General features: G+C 43.3%; 1 protein-coding gene across 4 annotated transcripts in view; it reads left to right on the forward strand.

The window, feature by feature from the left end:
• RAP1GDS1 (Rap1 GTPase-GDP dissociation stimulator 1) overlaps window positions 1-21608 on the forward strand; it is a 159300-nt gene that overhangs the window by 22055 nt on the left and 115637 nt on the right. The gene's annotated exons all lie outside the window — the stretch shown is intronic.

Genomic DNA, 21608 nt, shown 5'->3' on the forward strand with positions numbered 1-21608 from the left:
AATGGAGTGAAGAGTATGCTTATAACATTTGCAGATGACACCAAGATGGGTGGTGTTACTAGCACTTTGGAGGACAGGATTAGAATTCAAAACAACCTGGACAAATTGCAGAATTGGTCTGAAATCAACAAGATGAAATGCAACAAAAGACATGCAGAGTACTATGCTTAAGAAGGAGAAATCAAATGCATAAATATGAAACGGGGAATAACTGGATAGACTGTAGTACTGCTGAAAAGGATCTGGGTGTTGTAGTGGATCACAAATTGAATGAGCCAATAATGTGATGCAGTTGCAAAAAAGGCTAGTATTCTGGAGTGTATTAACAGGAGTGTCATATGTAAGACAGGAAGAAATTCTGCTCTGCACGGCACTGGAGAGTCCTCAGCTGTACTACACCTCTACCTCGATATAAGATTGTCCTCGGGCGGGGGGGGGAGGGGACACAAAGGGAGCAGCTACCCCGGGGCCAGCGATTTAAAAGGGCCTGGGGCTCAGGACGCCGTTGCTGCGGTAGCTGACCCCCTAGGCCTGCCCCTTCCGCCCGAGGCCTTGCCCCCTGGCCCCGTACCAGTAAGTATCCTGAGTTACTTTCACCCCTGTCCACGTTTCCCGAAATATGTGCCCAGAACTGGACACAATATTCCAGCTGAAGCCTTATCAGTGCTGACTAGAGTTGAAGAATGACTTCTCATTTTGACTTACAACACTCCTGCTAATACATCCCAGAATGATGTTTGCTTTTTTTGCAACAAAATTTTATTGTTGACTCATATTTAGTTGGTGATCCACTATAACCTCCAGATCCTTTTACTGCAATACTGATTCCTAGGCAGTCATTTCCCATTTTTTATTTGTGGACTTGATTGTTTCTTCCTGAGTGGAGCACTTTGCATTTGTCCTTAGGTTTGTTCTTGAGGGTGAGGTTTTTAACTTTTTGTTTTTTAAATATGTAAAAGTATAGATTTCTTTTATGGGGTTGTATTTTTTTTCCTGTTTGATTTGTCAGATTTTCCTCCTCTAAAATAATACCATAAAATACATTTGCAATGGTTGTATACTTCATCATCTTATTCATTCAAACATTCATCCAAAGTGGTCTTCAGTAATACTCGAGTCCTGCAGCGTTGGGATTATGATTTACCCTGCTGTTCATGTGGACTGAAAAGTGTTGTCTGAAAACATCAGTGTCCCGTTTATTGCACTGTCATATAATTCTAAGTAAATAAAATTCTAAATGCATTCTAAAGGTTAATGATCACTTAGAATTTCAGTAATTATACAGGATACCAGAGACTTTTTTGGTTTAAAAGTATGATTACTATGGAACGTTTAGAGGACCATTTTAATTCCATCATCTGATTAGACTGCAGCCTTGATTCAGTTTTGTATGTAAGCTTGGTAGAATTCTTATCCTCAGGAGAGCATCTAAGTTGATCATAACAATACAGTATATTCATGCTGATGCTGTATGTCCTATGCATTCCTAAGTGAGAACAAATAACTGGATTAATAGATACATCTTTTTAGTGATCAATATTTGCCAAAGATGGACAATTAATCTCTGTAACACCAGATTTGAAAGGTATTTGTAATAATTCTAGAGTTTGGTTTTTTGCCCTAAAAGCGTCTAGATTTGTGATACTGAGATTTGACAGGAATTTTAAACATCCCAAGCCAGTTGTAAATGACTCAGACACTGCCCACATGGTACAAACTTGTTGGACTGGGGCGACAGTATTCAGTACTGTCACTGCTAAACTGAAGGACTGATGGCATCAAATGAACAGGTGTGGTCTTATTAGCCAAGAACTCGTAACATACAGGGTTGACTTATATTCCTTCATACCCTTCATTGCTGCCAGAGAACTTTATCTCCCTTTTCTCCAGGCATTAGGAGATTGTCACTTTTCCATCAGCCCTTCCTTGATTAAAGGAAACTGTTGAATTGCAGATTGTAAAAAATGTGTTTCAGTAGATGGAAAAGCAATTCTGATATTCCGTTGTCTTTGCATTCCCTCTGTTCCTTGATTAGAAATATTTCACTCAAAGTAAGTTTGTAAACAAATATACACAAATTTAATCATCATTACCATAGATCACATGAATATGGCAACTAAAGGATCTTTGTGATTCCAATACACATTTCTAATTGTCATAACACTTTTTCCTCTAGAAGCAAAAGCATTAGTATAAGTTGCAAATGATTTCCATTATGATCTCCTGTTTTCAGGCACTCATGGATTTCTAAAAAGATATTTCTTTTGGGCTGAAATTTTCCATGCTTAGTCTCAGCCCACAGGTACATTTTTCTTATTGAAAATTTGAGATACCTGGGTAAGCTTTTTGCTTATCAGAAAAATATTTTTCCATTAATTTTTTAGACAGGAGAATAGCAGAACTACAAAATTTTGACAGATGAAACTTTGCATGCACACAATCTACAATTAGGACTAGTGCTTGTGCCAGGTTTGATGGGGGAAGTTAAAAAATAAGAAATTAAATACAAATGAAAAATCACATCAGAGAAATCTGCATGAGCAGCTGCTAGGATTTTAACAGTCTGATGAAAACCTGTCGCCTTTGTGACATCACTGCAGTCTCTGTGCATGTTTCAGTGAAAATCTTCCCAAAAACCTGCCTTATTATCAAGGACTAAGAGACTGCAATGGGAAAAAAGTAGTGGATGAGCTGATTTTAGGGTGGTAATTTTGTTGGTGGGTGGGAGAATGGAATTGCACCTTTCTTCTTCTTTTTTTTAAGTAAAGTCTAAATGTTAGTGATTTTGTGATCTGGAGAAATGTCCACTAGACAGTCAACTGATACCATGAACCTCACTCATGGTTGAAGCAGAATTTTCTAACAATCCTGAATCACAGAAGGGAGAGGCCACAAGGTGCTTAGTACCAGGTTTCTGTGGTGTTCACCAAGTCAATTAAACTACTACCTGCCATCTAGATAATGAAAGTTATCTAAGTTTTAATGAAATATTTGTGAGTTTCTTCTTTAAAGTGTTCATTTTGCTTTTCATTGCTCATTGTATATTTTCTTTGTGTGCTGAAGAGTGGAAAACAATGGAGCGTATACAACTCCTGTGTACATTTTATTCTCTTTCCCTCCTGAGGTTTGCCAGAGGTGCGGGGGTACGAGCAGGAGCCCCCGGCTTCAGGGCCAGCTCCAGGGTTTTTGCCGCCCCAAGCAGCGCAAAACAAACAAACAAACAAACCGCGATCGCAATCTGCGGCGGCAATTCGGCGGGAGGGCCGTCGCTTCAAGCAGGAGTGAGGGACCGTCCGCCGAATTGCCGCCGAATAGCTGGACGTGCTGCCCCTCTCCGGAGTGGCCGCCCCAAGCACCTGCTTGGCAAGCTGGTGCCTGGAGCCAGCCCTGCCCGGCTTGTGAATGTCTACATGTTTCTCACTTCCTTGGCCAAGTGGAGGATAGGTTTTTTTCATGGAGGTAACAGGCCAAGGCAACTATGCTAACTCAGACACCATGTTGATATCTGCCGTATAAGAACCTAGATAAACTGGACGTAGGGGTATGGGGGATTGCTTGTTAGAGAGAGTTGATTGATCTTGGATAGCCATGGAATAAAACTGATGTTAGCCTTGGAGGAATCTTGTCCTCCTATCTGGCAAATAAGTGCCAGGTGTTGTAAGATATTTAGAAGAGTCAGAGTTCAAAAAGAAACTAAAGGTTTAAGAGCCTAAGTGCTTTTGAAAATCCCAATAGATGCCTGAGTACCTTTAAAAATCTGGCCATAAGTGCATAATTATCATGCTCTGGCATTAAGTAAGTCATTTCTAGACTTTTTTAAAAGTTCAGGAGCTTTTCGTAGCTTAGATGATGTTGTTCCATTGCTCTGTCTGTTTTGTGTTCTGTGTTAGATTGCTCTTTGGGTCCTAATCATATATGTTATGGCTTTAAAAAAACATTATAATAGTTTATTTTAATTAAGATCATAGAAAGGATCTGTAGATTTATTTGAAAAGATTGTCAAACAGTGGGTAACAAAACTAAGCCCCTCCTTTTATTCAGATCTCTCCTAAAAACTCAATTCTTTTGTAATGGCCACAGGTTGTGAATTCATAACCACTGAATGTATATATTTTTAAAGATATTTTCTTTTGTGTCCTTTTTACAAGCCAGAACTTGCAAACTCTTACGCACACGAGTACCTTTACTCACAAGCACAGTCCATTAGGATTGCTAAAGTACTTGGAGAATCAGGCCCTAAATCTGTCTTTTAGGCTCCGATCCTGCAAAGACTTTAGTATGTGCGTAATCCCATTGAAGGGAAAGGCAGATCTAAGCAAACTTTAGATTCCCCTTATCCACATCTGAAACGGCTCTGAGCGTGCTGCTCTACATTACTCCAGCACCAGCCAGATACTGCACCAGCTCAGGATATGGCAGGACACTGGCTGCTCTTTCCTGGCCCCTGGTAAGCCCACTGTCTGCTGCTTGTCCAACCCACACCCTACTCAGGGCAGGTGTGAGTGGCACCACTTAAGGATGTCAGGGGGAATCCTCCTCTGCCTCTTTTGAGCACTTTACTGGCTGCCTTGCACTGGAGGGGGCTGAGGATGGAGCCAAACTTTTCAGTGCTACATAAATGAAACGTACAGTTCACCATCACCATCACAGATGTTGTTTTTTGGCAGGTCATAGATTGTATTTTCATGGTAAATCTGGGTATAAGTTACAATGTAGTATTTATTTTACTTTATTAGCACAATACGTAAAGAACAGATATGTGACTACTGTTAAAAGTGAGAGCTGTGCATGCAATTTTTGGCCTTCTATACAGCTAATTTATTGTAGTGTCTGTATTGGGCGAGATATCTTATCACTCAAAACAATTCTGAGATGATTTTTTTGTGTCATTTAAAAGTTCTTTGATTTGCTGTCTAGTGTGACATTAATTGACTGTTGCAAGTCTGTTTTCATTGGCCTCGAAAACAAAGGTACAGATTCTTACTCTATATGCTAATTTTTTCACTTTTACTTTTTATTTGCCTAATAAGGACTTTAGAGCAGCAGTAGACTGCACAGTCTGAAACAAGTTTTTGTTTTTGTTTTAAAAACTCAGTAGCTATGTTTCAAGGGTGGTTTCAAGTTCACCTACATGTAAACTTGCTAGAACCCTGCCATCTGCACAATATTAGATGCATATTTGACAAAAAAAAAAAAAATCGGTCAAATGGTCTTGAACACTAAAACAGTTCAAAGTCTCTTTGTGCGGTAATGTTGGCACAGTTCCTAAATGACCAGATGGAATTTTATTAACACTTAACAGGACAGGGACCTAAGTACTTGTTTCTTAACATTGTATATCTGAAAAAGCTTTTATAAATCTGGCAGAAAGCTAATACTTTTTTCCTAATATGCAAAACTATGTTACTATTTTTCCATCCATACTAACTCAGCTTTTTAGACAACAGAGCTGCTGGAAGCGGCGTAGGCCGAGGGACATACTGGCTGCTGCTTCCAGCAGCTCACATTGGCCTGGAACGTCGAACCGCGGCCAGTGGGAGCCACGATCGGCGGGTAAACAAACCGGCCCTACCCCCCTGGGGCTTTCCCTACACATGCGGCGGACCAAGTTTAAGAACCACTGGTGTAGTAGACCAAGCCTTAGTCTAGACAAAGCCATACAGAGACCATATGGAACAGAAGTGGAGGTGGTTCCAGAGAAGAGAAATAGAAGAAAACAGATCCAGCCTGAAGCGAAAATCTAACTCTTAAATATTTTGTATTTAAGCAGTACTATTTTTTTCTTGAAATACTCCTTTTCTTGTTACTTTCTTTCCTCAAACCTGTTCACTGCTTCTCTCACCCCCCTTGACATGATAAAATCTCTTCCTGCTTCCTAAATTAAAATGCTTGCGGCAGAGAGAGGGTTGGAGAGGGAGGGGAGAGGTGGAAGGAAAGAAACAAAAGAATGAAGAGAAGACTCAGCCCAGAGAGACAGTAGTCCTACTTAGAAATGCTGTATTTTCTTTTCTGCTCCATAGGGTGTTCTGTTCCTCAATGTGATATTGGATAAACTTATCCAATGTCAATCTATCTTTAAATATACCAATTGGTAGTATATGCGAGGCTGGTAGAACAACATATTTTTCAAGCTGCCCAACACTTCCCATTTTAAGACCCTGTTTTCAGTTGCTTATAACTTTGCCAAAGTTTAATGAAATTATCCATGCCAAGTGTGTGCCTCAGGCAGATTGTTGTTGTTGTTTGGAAATTTCAGCAAAATTCAGTTCAGACAATACAGTCCTTAATTATCTGCTCACAGACTATTTTTTCCCATAGGACTCCTGCCTCATTCAGTGCATAGAATGGACCGCTCTAGGGACGAATCAGAGTTGTGTAGTAAAGGTGATTGTTGTCTGTAGCAGTGCTTCTCAGAGCTGGTCTGCCACTCGTTCAGGGAAAGGCCCTGGCAGTCCGGGCCGGTTTGTTTACCTGCCACGTCCGCAGGTTCGGCCAATCGCGGTTCCCACTGGCTGTGGTTTGCCATCCCAGGCCAATGGGGGCTGCGGGAAGCGGCGCGGACCGAGGGATGTGCTGGCCCCCCTTCCCGCAGCCCCCATTTGCCTGGAGCAGCGAACCGTGGCCAGTGGGAGCCGCGATTGGCCGAACCTGTGGACGTGACAGGTAAACAAACCAGCCCGGACTGCCAGGGGCTTTCCCCGAACAAGCGGCGGCCCGACTTTGAGAAGCACTGGTCTGTAGGACCCCTGTTTCATCTTTTGCAGCAGATGGAAGGTGTCTGGTGAATGAGGCAGGGGATTGCAGGAAGAGAAAGGATGATCTCATGATTAATATAGTTGAAAGCTGTCCTGGAGAATTTGATTCTATTCCTGTCTCTGCCACAGAGTTCCTGATGCTAGTCAGGTTACTTAAACCACACTTTTGACAGGTAGTAACTGATTGTATATTACTCCTTTTCTGAGTGCGCAGTTTGAGACCCTGAAGCCTGATTTGCAGAAGTAATGAGTACTCACAGTCCCAACTGAAGTCAATGGGAGCTGGGCTTTGAACGAACCAGGTGCTAAGTACTCTTTTTAAAAAAAAAAAAAAGAAGAAGGCTACATCTACACTACAGGGGGGGGTTGATTTAAGATACACAAATTCAGCTACGCGAATAGCGTAGCTGAATTCGACGTATCGCAGCCGACTTACCCCGCTGTAGGGATGGCGGCAAAATCGACCTCTGCGGCTTCCCGTCGACGGAGCTTACTCCCACCTCCGCTGGTGGAGTAAGAGCGTCGATTCGGGGATCGATTGTTGCGTCCCAACGGGACGCGATAAATCGATCCCCGAGAGGTCGATTTCTACCCGCCGATTCAGGCGGGTAGTATAGACCCAGCCGAAGAAAAGAAATCAGGTCCTAGATACCTCAAATTGGGCAATCAAAATTAATGGAAAATTTTGACCTTAATACCTCTGTACTACAGTTCCTTATGTGTGAAATGGGGAGATTTCTACCCCCTCATCTCACAGGTGTGTTATGAAAATTAATTGATTAATGTTTGTGAAGTATTTAAATACTGTAGTGACGAATGCCATAAAAAGCCCATCAGGAAACTAATAATTCTAACTTTAGAGCAGGGTGCAGTGATTGGCGTGCAGTAAATAAGGCTTGGGGCTGCATATTGAACAGGGACTTTGAAGCTTTAATAATGTTCTTTTAATTTAGGTAGGGATGTGTGTGCGCGCGTGTGCACGCGTGTGTGTGTAACAGTGTATGTAGTATCAATGGGTCATAATAGCTATGTCCTGGTCTATACATGGATTTTGTACCGATGTAACATTTTTTAGTTAGGGGTGTGATTTTTACCAGAATAGTTAAATTGATATGTGGACATAGTTACATCAATATAACTTATTCCCCTACATTTATAGGAATAAGCAATACCAACATATATACCTTTATACTGGTATAATTGGATTTATGTTAGGGGGTTTGAGCCTCATGGGTTCAAAAAGCATAAGATTGGCTTAAACATCATGATTTTAAAAAATACATTTATGGCTCTCTGTTTTCCTTCTGGTTTTGTACATTGATTTGTGTTTTCAAGCTCTTGTCTGCATCCATGAAGGCTAGAAACTTACTTTTAAAAAAATTAACAAGAGATTGTCAGATATTCACATGACTATCAGTTGGGTCTTGAAAAGTAACATTAAATATCATGAGACTCACGGTGGAATTGTGATAATTGGCAACACTGGTTTGACTATAGCAGTTCAAACCATTGGAAGCCAGTATGAAGGCTACCATCTTGTCCGACACCTGCTAGGGGTGAATGGAGGGGTCCTGCAGAGGTGAAAGGATGAATTTCTCCAGCTTGAGCTAAAGAACTTGTAGCTGGAGCTGTAACAGATTTATATCCTCTGTAGATTAGTCACAGATGGGGAACACACAGCATGTATTGATCAGTGAGTTACTTCCACTGGACAGATGTAGCAGCATCGATTCTGAGGCCTACAGCAATTTAAATCCTGGAAGAATTCCTACTTTTAAAAGTGCAATTTTGCCAGTATAACTGTGTCTACAGTAAGGGCTTCTGCTGGCACAGCTGTTTTGGTCAGAATCACACCTCACACATCCCTCACTGACATAGCTATACTGGCAGAGTCCATAGTGTAGACATACCAGGGTGAATAAAAATCAATGATTTAAAAAAGAAAAACAGATTTTTTTTTATTTAAATCAGATTTTTTCATAAAATGCTTTTTGAGGAAAAAACCTATCTAAAGATAGTTTTAATTAAGATACATTATAGCTCAAAGATATCTCATCATGGAATAAGGATTATAAATTCTAATTCTATAGTATGAGACAATATATTCATGTAATGTTTAAGAAAAGTTTTGTAAATGAGTTCCAATAGTTCATGGATTAGGGACCCAATTTTATGGGATTCCAGTGGCTTCTGTATAGATTATTTAGGTTAATCTTTCTATCTACTCAATGGGACTCAGTGTTAAGTCTAGAAGATACCATCAGAGAGGCTTAGTTTTGCAGTTCTCCACTGTTTTTAAATAAATAATATAGAGAAGTGAGAAATAACAGACCTCAACCTTATTGTTCCTCTGCAAATTTGTGTACACAGAGTCAATCCCTTACCTTTCTCTAAAAGTGCAAAGTTTCAAAAAATCCAGTGAATAGAAGATTGTTGGAGGCGGAATAGATCTGGACAAGGAGAAGAAGTCTGGAGATAAATGTGAAAAGGGAGGGACAGGCAGTAGAAACAAAAGTGAAACTGTTTGAGCAGCATATTCCAGAAGTCTTGAGGTCTTTCTGAGTGTTTCTGAGTGTAGCCTTCATTGATTTGAGATCTACCATATCATTCTTTCACTAAAACCTTTAATGGCAGCCAGCCGTAAAAGTGACCAGTTTGGGAATAAGAACCATTCAAGAAACATATGTTTGCTGATGATGTTTTAAAGAAAATCACACCAGTGAATTGGTGGAAGTCACTTAAGCACTTGGATTCAGAGACTGTTGAAGTGATAATCTCACTTTTAACAGCAGCAGCTTCTTTTGCCAGTGTAGAAAGAATATTTTCTTCCTTTGGACTAATTCATTCCAAATTGAGAAATTGTTTGGGACCTGAAAAAGCGGGAAAGCTTGTTTTCCTTTTCCAGATGATGAACAAACAGGAAAATGAAGGTGAAGACGATTGAGTTAGCTGCAGAAGCCAATATTTTAAGTCTGTCATGTTGACCTGACTGACATAGTCGATTTAATTTTTTTAAAAATATTTTATTTAACTATTTTAATTAAAAACAATTTTAACAAAAACAAACCTGATTTTAAAAAACTTGAATGTTTTACTAAATTCAAAAATTCATATGCTTGTTTTGTTAAAATATTATATGTTTGCTGTTGAAGAAAAAAATCCAGAATACATAATGTTGTTGTTTTAGTTAAATAAAACAATTTAAATGTCTGTCTGGTGATGTTCTCCTCCTAATACAGCATGACAAGAAAATCCTCCAAATATTAATGATTAACCTGTTGAACTGGAGAAAGTTCACCTCCCAATGACTTCATAAATATCTGCTACAATTACCTATGGTAAATGAAATAACCAAACAATCATTCATTTTCTGATATAGCTGTAAAACTAATCTGAAAAGTTTTCAAAATAAATCACTTAAAAAATGTATACTGTGTACCTTCTAAAAATGAAACCTACATCTATCTCTGAGTTGTGAAGAATATGTATTAAGGTTATAACAACCAAGAAGAATGCACTTTTATGTAGAAATCCATGATTAAATCGAGTCTTCCTGACTAGTGATTTAAATCAAATCCACCCTCAGACATACCCTCAGACTCCAAACATATCAGAAAAGCCTCTTTTGTCTGCAGCAGACTGCATAGTAGCTAGGCATTTTATGTTAGTGCCTGCTCTCGCTGAAGTGTTAAAGGACATCTTTATTATGGCAAGACAGTGTGGGTTCCCTGCCCAGACTTTGTCTTTTCCCAGGAGGGAAGAAAATTGCTGTAAGGAGCTTCTGTTTTGCTGACTGTTCAAAATTCTGGAGATGCTTCCCAGAAATGGAAGGGCACTGAGTCCTTGGCTACACTTGCAGATGTACAGCGCTGTGAGTTAAACCTGCCTTCGTGCAGCTGAGTAGGGAAAGCACTGCAGTCTGTCCACACTGACAGCTGCCCAGCGCACTGTCGTGGCCACATTTGCGGCAATTGCAGCGCTATTGGGAGCGGTGCATTATGGGCAGCTATCCCACAGAGCATCTTTTCCCATTCTGGCACCGTGGGTTGTGGGAAGGGGGCGTGGGTGCGGGGGATTCTGGGTCCTGTCCCAATGCCCCGTGATGCATCGCTTCACATCCCAGAAATCCCTTTGTTTCCGTCCACCTTTGGTGCCATCTTTCAACGGTTTCTGGGCAGCGTGATCTGTCTGCAGGAAATGGAGTCTGAACTGCTGAGGCGTATGCTGACAAGTCTCGCCAGTATGTCACGTTTGGCTGTCGAACTATTCCTTAAGATCCAAAGTGAGAGTGAGAGTGAGGGTGAGGAGTCTGACGATGCTATCAAGCCGTGTAACGCGTACGACACGAAATTGCTTGTGGCATTCACAGACATGCTCAGCACCGTGGAATGCCACTTTTGGGCTCGGGAAACAAGCACAGAGTGGTTGGATCACATTGTCATGGAAGTCTCGGATGATGAGCAGTGGCTGCAGAACTTTCGGATGAGAAAAGCCACTTTCATAGGACTGTGTGAGGAGCTCGGCCCCACCCTGCAGTGCAAGGACACGAGATTGAGAGCTGCCCTGCCAGTGGAGAAGCGGGTGGCTATTGCAATCTGGAAGCTGGCAACTCCAGACAGCTACCGGTCGGTCTCAAACCAGTTTGGAGTGGGAAAGTCGACCGTTGGAATCGTGTTGATGCAAGTTTGCAGGGCCATTAATCGTACCCTACTCAGAACCACTGTGACTCTGGGTAACGTGCAGGAAATAGTGGATGGCTTTGCACAAATGGGGTTCCCTAACTGTGGAGGGGTGATAGATGGGATGCACATTCCTTTTCTGGCACCACTCCACCTAGGATCCGAGTACGTTAATCGGAAGGGGCATTTCTCTATGGTTCTCCAGGCGCTTGTTGATCACCATGGGCGTTTCATTGACATTAACACAGGCTGGCCCGGAAAGGTGCATGACGCACGCATCTTTCAGAACACTTGGCTGTTCAGGAAGATGCAGGCCGGGACTTTTTTCCCAGAGCAGAAGATCACAGTAGGGGAAGTTGAAATGCCCATTGTGATCCTTGGAGATTCCGCTTACCCATTAATGCCGTGGCTCATGAAACCCTACACAGGGAGCCTTGACAGCAGCAAGGAACGGTTCAACTACAGGCTGAGCCGGTGCTGAATGACTGTGGAGTGTGCCTTTGGCCGTTTAAAGGGCCGCTGGCGATCTCTGTATGGGAAGCTGGACTTGGCCAAAAACAGCATCCCCGCGGTTATATCCGTGTGCTGTGCCCTCCATAATATTTGTGAAGGGAAGGGTGAAAGCTTCACTCAGGCGTGGACCTCCGAGGTTCAACACCTGGAGGCTGAATTTGCACAGCCAGAGAGCAGGGCTATTACAGGGGCCCAGCGCGGGGCTGCAAGGATTAGGAATGCCTTGAGGGAGCAATTTGAGGCTGAAAACCAGCAGTGATATCTGATGCCCTGCACAGGAGTGAAGTGCAGTAGTTCCAATCTTTAGGAATCAGTGTCTGCTAAGCAGACTTGCAGTGCCTGTTTATTTCTTGGGCTAAGGAGTCTTTTACTTTATGCAATAATAAAGAATGTTTTCAAAGCCAAAGAATCCATTTATTGAAAAGAAACATGGGGGTGGAGTGGGAAACAGTACAATCACAGATTCGCGTATGTCCTGTCTGGTGTGCTGTGCAGTGAGTGCTGCACTTCAGGACAGCAATGCTGCATGGTGATGGGGGTTGAGTGCAGAGGGTAAGGGTCGTGGTTTTCAGGGCTGGGTGGTGAAGATACTGGTGTTGGAGGCAGCGGGTGGCGTGAAGAACACGGAAGTTGGGGAAAGTGGGTTGGAGGTGACGGGGGGGCACAACAGAAAGAGTTTTGGGACAAGGGCTGTGTGTGGGGGGGTGGCGTTTGCATTTGTGGTACTGGCTACCAGCTCCTGGATAGCATCTGCTTGGCGCTCCAGGATGCTTATGAGCCTATCAGTGCTTTGCTGCCGGTGCTCGGTGCTTCGCCGCCGGTGCGCTGCGTTTTCCTGGCGGATCCTGCTTTCTCTCTCCCTCCAGTTCTGTGCTTTCTCATTCTCTTTAATAGATTGCCGCATCACTTCTTGCAGCATGTCTTCTTTGCTTTTTCGCGGTCTCTTCCTGAGTCTTTGCAGTCTCTGAGCAGGCGATAAAAGGGACGGCTGAGGTCTCAAGGTTGACGCAGCTGAATAGGCAAAATGCAACATTTAACAGAGGCAGCATTGTTTATACCAGACAGAGTAATGATTCCCCCCGCACTTAAGGAGTAGAAAACACACAGGGTCTACACAACAGCATAATTTTCCCGTCCGAAACAGAGCGCACACATCCCCCGGGAGCCTCAAAATGGTGAGTAAGGGGGACTGATTGTTTCAGGGCTCCACTGTCCTCTGGGTTTCTGTGCCTTGGGGAGAGCCAACAGCTTCAGGGGGCACTTACACTGAACACTGTCCCAACATTTTCCTCAGGAGTTCGTCCTGGACGATATCTCGCTGCTGAGGGTGACTTGGGAAGCAAGGGAGGGTCTTCTACTGCAGTGCGGCTTCCGCCCTGGCCCATATGCAGCTTGCCTGTGTGCAGCAACGGTCCCCCCATCCCTCGTGGCACAGAGGTGCGGACACTTTAGCCTGGCTGGGACAAGGATCATAGTGGCTCTCCCGATAAACCTGCGCAAGAGCATTGCACACGTTCTGGATGAGACATTCGAGGAGATTACCAAGGCCGATTACCGCGATGTGATAAACCACATCAATGCACTATTCCACATCTAGGCATGCATTCCTAACCCTCCTCTCCCAAAGAGCCTGCACCGAAAAAATTCCTTCCCGAAAAAAACAAACAAACAAACAAAAAAAACGCTTACCGGGAACCTGCTCTTCTGTTTGTCCTCTACCAAGTACCGGCCGCTGCAACTCGCTACCTTCCTCCTGGCTCGAGAAGAGCTCCTGGCTGCATAGCTCCAGGGATTCCGGGGTGTCTCCATCCGGCCCACCACCATCACTCCCGTTTTCCTCCTCCTCCTCTTCTTCTCCCCCCACCTCCCCCGCACCGGCTCTGAAGTGTCCATGGTGGTGCTCAGAGTGGAGGTGGGGTTAATCCCAAGTATCGCATCCAGCTCTTTGTAGAATCGGCAGGTTGCGGGGGGAGCACTCGAGCGGCCGTTTGCGTCGCGGGCTTTGCGGTAGGCACTCCGCAGCTCCTTCACTTTAATCCTGCACTGCAGGGCGTCCCGGTCATGACCCCTTTCCATCATGTCCTTTGATACCTTCCCGAAGGTATCGTAATTCCTACGGCTGGAGCGCAGCTGGGACTGTACAGCTTCCTCCCCCCAAACACTGATGAGGTCCTGCAACTCACCATTGCTCCATGCTGGGGCTCGCTTGGCGTGTGGAGGCATGGTCACCTGGAAAGATTCGCTGATAGCACTCCACGCCACGCCGGGCTGAGCAAACAGGAAGGGGATTTTTAAAATTCCTGGGGAATGTAAAGGGTCGGTCACATGGTTGGTTACCTGAGGCCAGGGCAGTAGAGTTTGAACTGATGACCAGAGTGGCTAGAACAGGCATTGTGTGATACTGCTGAATACTTCTGGAGGCCATTCACAGCGCATTGGACGGCCACACTGGCGCCGCAGCGCTGCTGCAGCAGCGCAATACTTGCTGTTCCTCTCGGAGAGGTGGAGTACATGCAGCACTGCAACCACGGAGATACAGCGCTGCAAATGCCTTGCCAGTGTGGATGGGGAGTGAGTTACAGCGCTGGGGGAGCCTTTACAGCGCTGTAACTCGCAAGTGTAGCCAAGGCCTAAGAAGTGTAAGGGAGCTGATAATTTCAAGAGCTTCTTTAAAAAAAGGAAAACGTAACAGAAGATCTAAAGATCAAGTGTTTTCTGCAGAGGACAAGAAAAAAGGTAGGGTGACCTTAATAATAAGAAATTATTGCAATCGTAAGAAGCACCTTAGGCTTAAGTCTCAGAATTGTCTTAAGGAGGCATCAGAGACTGTCCCCCTTATTTTCAGTAAAAAGTGACTATGTATTTGCCCTCCGCTCAGCGCTGAATCCTTCTTCTCTGAAATGTTGACTAGTCCTCTTACAACGTGTTCTGTTCCACATATCATGGATAAAGCATAGAAACTACCAGTGATGCTGTTTTCTTATGTGGCATTTCTCCTGCAATGGATGTAGTTGTGATTTCAGAAAACATTAGATCTTCCTTATCCACTGAAGACAATGTTATTCCCAATGGGCAATTAAAAAGCCTTTTCATCTATCAGAAGCCCCAGTTAGTAATTTTCTGTTTATGCATTCTGCTCCTTCAGGGCTATATTAGTATGGCTCGATGAAAATCAGGCAGCTAAAAAAATAATAAAAATAAATATTCTGTACTAGGTCTGTTCATGAAATTTAATCTAGGACTTGGGGCAGCTAAATATGAAAGAGCGAGATGTCTTTCCACACACCAGTAAGGAGAGCTGTATCTGTTGATCACTTCTCAATTGAAATTAGGATTTTTTTTTGTTATTCTGTACCTTTTAAGTCAGATTGGTTCTTTGTAGACTCTCTTGGTCAAGTCTTAAAGCAGTTTGCAGAGCCTCTGCCTCCTTTTTCATTTAAATAAAAAAATCATACAACAGTTCTTCTAAGGCCTGCTGCAAAGTTTTGGGAAATCAATAAAAGTTGTTCCATTGATTTCACTGAGCTTTGGTCAAAGTTTCTAGACAGTTTCCTTAAGACAATTCCAGATATACATTGCTTCACTTTAAAATGTAAAGAGGATAAGTATCAGGTCTTTCATGACTTCTGTGGAAGAAGTAAATGCTTCAAGGTTCTGCAAATCTTTCAGCAGTTCATTCTGATTGGCTGAGAGACAAGGTATGTGAGGTAATATCTGTAATATCCTAGGACCGACACTGTGGCAACTGTGGCATATTCTAATTATTTGGCCTTTCCAATCCAGGAACAAATGGAAAGAAAAAGGCTGCTAAAATTTGAAATAATTACATTATGTGAACCACGGATCAAAGGGACCTGTTGATAATAAAAATAGCAACCCCAAATACTATCTTAGTTTGCTTATTTTGCTTATTTTGACCACAATAAAAGGAAAATTAACAAAAAGAGTGAGAGGAAAAGGCCTTCCGCAATTCCTCATAGTCAAGTATCTCCATTTTCACCCATAAAAGAAGTCCATCATTTTCACTACTACTCTCTCTCCAGTCATCAAGGCACTACCAAGTCAGTTCCACTAAATACTCCTTGATTTGTGTCTGACTCTTCTAATCCAGTGTTTTTTAAAAGTTCGGGTCACGACCCAATACTGGGTCATGGCATGTAAGGCACTGGGTCGCTCTAGTCAGCACTGCCGACAGGGGGCTGATCTACACTGGGGGAGAGGAGGAAATCGATCCAAGATACGCAGCTTCAGCTACGTGAATAGCGTAGTTGAAGTATCTTGGCTCGAATTACCTGGGGTCCACACGGCACGGGATCGATGGCCGCGGCTCCCCCGTCGACTGCACTACTGCCGCTTGCTCTGGTGGAGTTCCGGAGTCGATGATGAGCGCGTTCAGGGATTGATATATCGCGTCTTAACGAGACACGATATATCCATCCCGGATAAATCGATTGCTACCCGCCGATACGACGGGTAGTGTAGACATACCCCTCGATGTTAAAAGTCCTGTCAGCAGTGCTGCCCAGCTAATGCAGGCTAGTGCCTACCTGTTCCGACACAGCGCTGTACCCTGGAAGGAGCCAGCAGTGGGTCCAGCTTCTAGGCGGGGGGGCCATGGGGCTCCACGTGCTGCCCCCGCCCCAAGCACTGGCTCCACACCCGGCCAATGGGAACTTGGGGTGGGGAGTGGTGCCTGCGGGTGAGAGCCACGCGGAGCCACTTGCAGGGTCAAGCCCTTTAGAGAAGTGATGAATGAGAGGGACATGCAAGAATACCAAATGGTACCGTTAAGGTAAATTGGGCATTTTTATTTGCCATCTGGGACTTAAATTGGAAAACAACAAATTTAAAATTGATAAAAGAAAAGTTTTTACACAGTGCCTAATTAACCTGTGGAAGTCACTGCTGCCAAGGTACCAGATACCGTTTTATTTATCTTACTCTGAAGTATCTGGTGCTGTTAGTAAGAGGCAGAATACTGGCTTAGTTGGATCACGTTTCTGATCCATTATATCAGTTCTAATGTTCTTGAGTAGTCTGACCACAATTATATACTTTTTCTCAAAATTAACAGTGGTGAATCAATCCTGAATTTTCTATATAACTTGATTTGTATTGAGTTACTTGCAAGTAAAAATAAAACAGAGTCCATGCACAGAATTACATAATTCCCAAGAGAGAGAAGGTGGGTGAGGGTAATATCTTTTTTTGGGCCAACTTCTGTTGGTGAAAGAGACAAGCTTTCGAGCACACACAGAGCTCTTCTTCATTTCTGGGATAGGTATTCAGAATGTCAGAGCTAAATACAAGGGAGAACAGATAAGGAGTTATCACAAGATACCATTTAAAGTGAAGTGGGCAATTTACAATCCTAGAAGAAAGAAGGTTTACTAGGATACAGTTTGTTGTAATGAGCCGTAAATCCAGAGTCTTTATTAAGTCCATAATTTTTAGCATCTAGCAGAATTATGAATGAAAGTTCCCAGGCTCGTCTTTTGAAGGTGTCGTGCAGGTTTCCTTTGAGGAGGAGGACTGAGAGGACACATACGGAGTGATCGTTCTGTGAAAATAGTTTTTGTCTGTTATCATGTTTCTGTGTGAACTCAGTTCATTGGAGAGTGTAGTGATTGCTTTCCCCTTCAAAAAACAAGCCTGATAACTTGCATTCATAATTCTGCTAGACACTAAAAATCATGGACTTAATAAAGACACTGGATCTTGAAAGGTGTGTTGTGGGGCATATTGATCATCATAGCAGTGGGACATATGTCTGCAGATTTTGCACCTGTTGTTATAGCAGGGGCTAGTGTCGCTTTGAGTTGGTGTGCCCTGGTTTGTGGGGAGCTTGCTTCTGTTGAACTTTCGAGGTTAGAGGATTGTTTGGAGGCTAGAAGAGGCAGTTCAGGAAAAACTTATTCCAGGATGTGGTCCCCATCAAGTGTGGGTTGTAATTGCTTAATGATTCCCTGTGTGGGCTCCAGTGTGGGGTGGTAGGTGACAACTAGGGGTATATGGTCGGAGGGCTTTTTCCCCCTGTATTGAAGTAGGTTCTCTCTAAGTATTTGGGGGTCTTGCTCCATGATGTGATCTGTTTCACTGGTGAAGTGTCCTTGTTTTGGTGAAGGCGTTTGGTGAAGGTGCATTAAGGTGTATATCCTGGACTTTCTCCTTGGCGCTTATTCTGTGGTATCTAAGGTGCCACAAGGAGGACTCCTTGTTTTTGCTGATACAGACTAACACGGCTACCGCTCTGAAACCTGTCACCATGCAAGATTTCTTGGTGTGTTTGAGGGGGCTGCTAGACCTGTGAAGGTAAGTGTGGTGATCTGTGGTTTTCTTGTATATAGTTATCTGTCGGGTTGCACTGTTGAAGCTGATCCTGGTGTCCAGGAAGTTCATGCTGGTGTGAGATGTTCTAGAGTTTGATTGATGGGTGATGGTGGTGGTTGAAGTTGTGGTGGAAATCTGTGAGGGAGTTTAGGTCGTTTGTCCAGAAGATGAAAATATTATAGATGTATCTCAAGTGTATCTTTGGTTCTGTGGTGCATTCGTCCAGAGGTTCTTCCTCGAGGCAGCCCATGAAGACACATCAACTCAAAGTGGCACCAGCCCTTGCCATAACAAATCATGTGAAACCTGCAGACATATCTCCACTGCTACAATGATCAATATGCCCCATAACACACCTTTCAGGATTTTTGGATTCTACACATGCTTATCAGAACATGTGGTGCACCTCACCCAGTGCACTCAATGTCCCAATATGTATATGAAACCAGATTGCCACTATACTCTTAAATGAGCTTGCACAGCAAAATGGTGAAAGAAAATGAATACCACATCACCCATGGGTGAATACTTTTCAGAAACGATCACTATTGCTGACCTCTCATTCCTCATTCTCAAAGGAAATCTGCACAACATCTTCAAAAAACGATCCTGTGAATTTACATTCATAACTCTGTTAGACACTACAAATCATGGACTTAAAAAGGACACTGGATTTATGGCTCATTACAACAATCTGCAATCCACCAACCCTCTTTTGTCCTATGACTGTAGAGGTGTTAACTGCCCACTTCATTTTAAATCAGTGGTTCTCAAATTTTTGTATTGGTGACTCCTTTCACATAGCAAACCTCTCAGTGCAACCCCCCTAATAAACTAAAAATACTTTTTTATATATTTAACACCATTGTAAATGCTGGAGACAGAGTGGGACTTGGGGTGGAGGCTGACAGCTTGCGATCCCCATGTAATAACCTCACGACCAGGGTCCCGACCCCCAGTTTGAGAACCCCTGCTTTAAATGGTCTCTTGCAACATGTTAACTCCTTATCTGTTCCACCCTTGCATGTAGCTGTGACACTCTTAGGGCTTGTCTACACTGAGACAGTACTTAAAAAAGCCACACCCCCATCCCCCGTGAAAGACAAAAGTTTTGCTGATGCAAATTGCAGTATGAATGCGGCTCCTGCCAACAAAGCTAACGCCGCTTGCGAGGCTTGAAGTATTTTGTCGGCAAAAGTGCTGACAAAGAGCGTTTACACACGCTGACTTTTAGCGACAAGGCTGTGTTGACACAACCTTGCTGCTAAAAGCTGTGTAGTGTAGACAAGCCCCCCAGGCTTATTTCAGTATAACTACATTGTTCAGGGGGTTGAAGAATCCAAACTCCTTCAGGGACATAGTATTACCAACCTAATGCCAGCCGTAAACAGAGTGGGAGAGCCTCTCCAGTCAGCATAGCTACTGCTTCTCCAGGAGGTGGATTAACTATGCCGACTGGAGAAGCTGTCTCATCCTAGTAGCGTCTTTACTAAGGCCGTGGCTACACTCAAAACTTCAAAGTGCTGCTGCAGGAGTGCTCCCGCGGCAGCGCTTTGAAGTGCAAGTGTGGTCGTGTGCCAGCACTGGGAGAGAGCTCTCCCAATGCTGCAGGTACTCCACCTCCACGAGGGGATTAGCTTACAGCGCAGGGAGCCTGGCTCCCAGTGCTGGGGCACTGTTTACACTGGCGCTTTAAAGTGCTGTAACTTGCTGTGCTCAGGGGGGTGTTTTTTCACACCCCTGAGCGAGAAAGTTCAGCGGTGTAAAGCGCCAGTGCAGCCATAGCCTAAAACGCTGTATGTGAAGACAAGCCCTGATACGTTCACCGGACCTGAAGAAGAGCTCTGTGGAAGCTCAAAAGCTTGTCTGTTTCACCAACAGAAGTTGGTCCAATAAAAGATATTACCTCACCCACCTTGTCTCTCCAATATCCTGGTACCAGCACGGCTACAACACTGCAAACATTATTGCCAAGGGCAAATCCCTTAAATATCTATTTCTTCATTTCCTAGCTGGCAGTACAGCTGTTTAACATACACCGAATATATGGTTTACTGCTTACCGGTTTAGTTTGTACCAACAGACAAACATCTTTAAAGCTGTCTTTTATGACATAACTTAAAGGAAAAACAGCCTGACTGCCTTTGATGTCCTACTGTTTCCTGAAACATGAATCACTGCATGTTGATAGGAAAGTCTAACCACCAAGCCTGCAAAAAGAGAAAAACTGGCTTGAGTCTCATTTCCATCTGATTTGGCTTCGGTACATGTGAGACTGCTGAAGTCTCACTGATTAATTTATGAATTTCTTATCACTGTTAGGTTACACTTAAGCAGACTGTAATAGACCAATGAACTTCAGCAACACAGGGTACCAACCAGGAAATACATGAAATACATTAGAGATATGTTCAAACAGAGTATTTCTTTGATTATTTTAATATTTAATGTACAACAGTCACCACAATTACAAATAACTGTGGACTTAACATATAAGGGAGAAATAACTCGGAGAGCTCACTTGTAATAACAGAAAATGCTGCCTTGATACTTTACTCCTAGCAATTAGTTTCAAGGGGAGATAAACTTTTTTTAAAAAAGAGGTAGACCATGTTTTTGAGGCAAGTTAGTTTCTGGAAAGAAGGCATGACATGTATAAAAACAAACTGTCATACCCTAAAATAATATTAGGAATTAATTTCTTTCTGGTTTCTGTGGGGCACCTGTGAGATCAATGACAAGAACCTTCTTTATAAACCAAATCTGCAGCTTCATACAATGATGTGCTAATGGCTGCTTCCTGAGCACGTAGGTAGCAAACCCAGTGTATTTTTATGGCCCTTGATCATATATCAGAGATGGTCATCAGCTAGCAAAGTTTAAAGGACAAAAGGGAAATTCAGCATAGAGCAAATTAGTGACTGGTAATGGGAGTAGGTCAAAAAGCAAGGGGTACTGAAATGGAATGGGATATAATAGTGTTGAATTGTGTTTTTCAGTTTTTGTATATTTTCTCCATAATTGCCTAATTTCCAGTTTGCAACAGGAACCATTAACACCAAGCTGCTAAAATTAATTGGGCTCGCTGCAGAATTTAGGGCAGCCCCTCCTACTGATTGCTGGGGGATGGGGTGGAGCAGTAGTGGGTCTGAGTGGAAAGCAGAACAGGATACAGACTCTGGAAGCAAGTAGCTGTTGGTGGAGTCAGAAATGTGGACCTGGAAGTTGGGTTTGCCATAAAGACACTTTTGGCATGTTCAACTTCCAGCCTTTTATCTCGAGAACATGAGGAGTGATAGCCTGTGAGATTCAGGGCTCAAGATCTGGATGA

This window comes from Trachemys scripta, chromosome 5, assembly GCF_013100865.1.
Source record: "Trachemys scripta elegans isolate TJP31775 chromosome 5, CAS_Tse_1.0, whole genome shotgun sequence".
Taxonomy (NCBI): Eukaryota; Metazoa; Chordata; order Testudines; family Emydidae; genus Trachemys; species Trachemys scripta.